Source organism: Pteropus alecto, unplaced genomic scaffold (assembly GCF_000325575.1).
Source record: "Pteropus alecto unplaced genomic scaffold, ASM32557v1 scaffold71, whole genome shotgun sequence".
Taxonomy (NCBI): Eukaryota; Metazoa; Chordata; class Mammalia; order Chiroptera; family Pteropodidae; genus Pteropus; species Pteropus alecto.
In genome coordinates, this window is record NW_006433024.1 from 20,670,777 (window position 1) to 20,674,562 (window position 3,786).

A 3,786-nucleotide genomic window follows, 5' to 3' on the forward strand; every position below is an offset into this window, starting at 1 on the left:
CTAATTTCATGCTGTATTAGAGACACTTCACTACATTCGAGATCCATCTGATTCACTTCCTTGTTCTAAGGCAGAATGAAGCCACACTGGATTTTCTGAACTAAAAGTAGGCGATGTGATCGGAGGTAGGGCGTAAAGTTTCTAAGGGGATCTAGGATGTTGGGCAAGTCAGTTCTTCTCTTTGAACCACAAGTATTCATGTGTAAATGAGGTGGTGGGGGCAACGAATTAAATTTATTCATTTGTTTTTATTGTAAAATATACGTGACATAAAATATGGTGATTTTTAAGTCTTTTACGGTTTTGCAATTCTGTGATGTACCATTTGAGAATTGCCAATGGGAAGCATGTAATTGGAATGGAGGTTCCGTGACCTTATTTTGAGATCAGTCACAATGGCAAGTGAAGCTCTCATCTTTCCCTCTGGCCATTGTCTGCATTCTGTCGTTATGCTCTGGGGCAGAGTCCAGCAGGTTGCCCGATTTAGAGTCTGTGCGCTCAAATGCTGATTTCGGCTTTCATGCACTGGTCAGCTTCTTGCCCTGATTCTCTGTGTGGCTGCATTCTGTGGGGAGAGCTGGTATTTCTGACCAATTATGTGGGAGAGATGGTGGGAATGGCTGAGGGCAGGTTGCAGAGAGAGTAATAAATGCAGAAAAGGCAGAGATGATAGAAAAAGAAAAGGTGGTTTAAAAAAAAAGACTATCAGGCATTCTGCTCAGGACAAAGGCCAGAAAACTTGGACCCTACATAGCTCTCCTCTGAGAGCTCTCTCAGATGGGCCCTGTTATCTTTTCTTAATTTCAAGAATAGATTTAAAAAAAATAGAGTCCATGATCTGACAAGAGCTATATGTTTGTGTGGGCACATAAGTATACTTTGGACTTCTAATGAAAGGACGTACTTAATTTTAACTCTTTACTTATGTGTTAGATACCTAGAGACATCAGGCATTAGATTCTCATAGGAGCACCAGTCCATGGTGCCAAAAAGATTAGGGACCTCTGGGATAGAGAATTTTCTTTTGAATCACATGACATTGTCAGCTTGAGGTGTGTATTGTGATCTGTATTTCTTCTATATGTTCTAATAGGTTTATACATATATTAGAGGTGCTCAGTAATTATCTGTTCCAGGTGAGTAACTCATGAAGAAATCTTTAGTCTCGTTATCATGCACTTTGCTATTCATTGCCAACTTGGAACTGGAACGAGGTGGCTGGCCAGCCACAGCAGTGCTCTTGGAGTAAAATCTCTGAGTTCACGATCTCTCAGTAGTTTGAATAGTGGGACAAAAGGTGTGAAAATTATAGTGAAATGATGAAGACAAACTAGTGTGTTGAATTCTCTTCAGATTTTGAGCATTGGTCCTATAAACATGGTTACTGAAGCTGCAAGACTGGTAAAGAAATCTGACCTCAGTCAATTGAAGACTGGTAAGACTGAGTGAACAACACAGTTTAGAGGACCTCTTGAAAGGGAAGAATTGTCAGTGGGAAGATGATTCCCTGAGGCAGAGCTGAAGGATACCAGTTCAGCAGCAGAGATGTGTCACGGGGGTTCCCCAATAAGAGAGTGTTTAAAAGGCAATGAAGATGATAAAAATATAGGCTATGAACTTGAATGGCTCCCCAAATTCAGAATATGTTTTGGTGATTTAGAATTCTGGCTGAAGTCAGAAAGCCTGGTCCAGTCCCAGAATTCACCACTTTCTGTATTATCTTGGGCGAAATAACCATTTCTCTGAGCCTTAATTGTCTAATATGTAAACTGTTGTTAGATTGCTAATATTTAATGCTGAATGAGTACATATTGACTAAATAAATGATATGATAAATGTGTTGTAGTTTCCACTATCTAACATGTTATAAATGAGGTGAATTAGTTACAATCAATGTTTGTTTACTGCATGTCTCTCAGTAGCTCACGTCCCGCACACTTGAACATATTACATGGAGAGTACAAGTAACGTGACTGAGTTAATTTTCACCAGCCTCTTCCAGGATCCAGAGGTGCAGAGGGTGTGTTTTGCAGTGTTTCTTCCCGTGTATCAGCCATGGTGGTGGGCAGTGGCCTCATCGTTGTGATGGTCAACGTCAGTGAGAATCTGCATTTCTTCCTTAGCTACTTGTCCCTGGTGGAGATGAGTTACTCCTCTACTGTCTTCATGAAATTCATCACAGACTTACTTGCCAAGATGAAAACCACTTCCTTGGAGGGCTGTGTGGCTCAGATCTTCTTTTTCCATGTTGGAGTTACTAAGTTTGTCCTGCTCATGGTAATGGCCTATGACCACTACGTGGCCACCTGCAGGCCCCTTCAGTACACCACCATGATGAGTCGGCCTGTGCGTCATCTTCTAGTGGCTGGTTCCTGGTGGTGGTGGTGGAGGGGGGGGGGCTTTCACTCTATGGTCAGATGGTTGTCACTGGCCGACTGTCCTTCTGTGGTCCCAGTGTGACTGACCACTACTCCTGTGACCTCCATCCCTTATTCAAGCTTGCCTGCACTGACACCTCCGTGGAGGGGTTGTTGTGTTGGCTGACAGTGGGTTGATCTCTGTGTTCTCCTTCCTCCTCTTGGTGTCCTCCTACGTCGTGTTCCTGGTCCACCTGAGGATCCACTCTGCAGAGGGCAGGCGCAAAGCCCTGTCTACCTGTGCCTCTCATGTCCCAGAGGTCTCTTGTTCTTTGCACCTGCCAGTTTCCTCGACATGGGACCCTTCTCCACCTTCACTGAGGAGAAACCGGTGGCTGTGTTCTACACGTTTGTCACTCTCATGCTGAACCTCATCATCTACCCTCAGAAATGCAGAGGTGAAAATCACCACGAGGAGGTTGTGGGGCAAAAAAGTGAACTCAGGGGTGGAAAAAAAATGAAAATGAAAAACAATCCACATGTACAGGGCGACCAAATATGCATTCTGTTTTTGGTCAACTATAAGGAATAGTGCAAAAGTTAACCTATGAATGTTTTTTTATTGAATTTTAGATGAGCTTTTAATACTCTGTGGTGTCAATCCTAGCCCTTTCACAGCTGTCTGTATTTTGTAGAGTGTGGAAAACTGAGTTGCATTCCTTCTTTGCTTCAGTGGTCCGTAGTGCCAGGTGCATAGACTCCGGGGACCGGAATCCTCACTCTGTCATGTACCTGTGGAAGCTTGCTTTCATCCCTTTTACCTCTTAGTGTTAACGTGCTGTTGTAGGTGGAAAGATGGTGGCACGTGGAGACAGAAGTCTATGTTTTGCTTTTCCCCTTCCCATCAGTGTGACCTTGCGGGAGTCCCGGGAAAGCCTTTCTACTTTATCTGGGCTTCTCTAGTAGAAATGAAGGCAACAGCTCTGTAGGGAGATAACCTGCACGGCAACCTCGGTTTTTCTGAGGGCTGATTTGAACCAAACTTTCCATGTTTTAGATCAGTAAACATACTCTCTATATTTGATTACTCTACCTTTAGTCTTTGTTAGTGAAACAAAGCTCCCTGTGGCGCTTTGTACAAGTGATTCAGTTTTCTCACTGAAAAATGTTCAGAAAATAACATTAAGAGTTGAGGCAACCAGGTAGGTTCATTCACTTAATTTCTATGGGGTCGTGCTTTGGAGTTATTTTCAAAAAGAAGAGCAGTGTTTTATACTAGATATCCACATATATTTTATCTTCTGTGCTGTTTATAGGATACCCACAGTGATGCCTTGATTTTGAAATAGATGTAGTAGCAGGTGGATGATTCAGGGATCAACTATAATACACCAACATCTACCATTCCTAGTCCTGGGCAAGGTGCCAC

General features: G+C 43.0%; 1 pseudogene; it reads left to right on the forward strand.

Moving 5' to 3' along the window:
* Positions 1–1,951: 1,951 nt before the first annotated feature.
* Positions 1,952–2,878, forward strand: LOC102897096 (annotated as a pseudogene).
* The last annotated feature ends 908 nt before the right edge of the window (positions 2,879–3,786 follow it).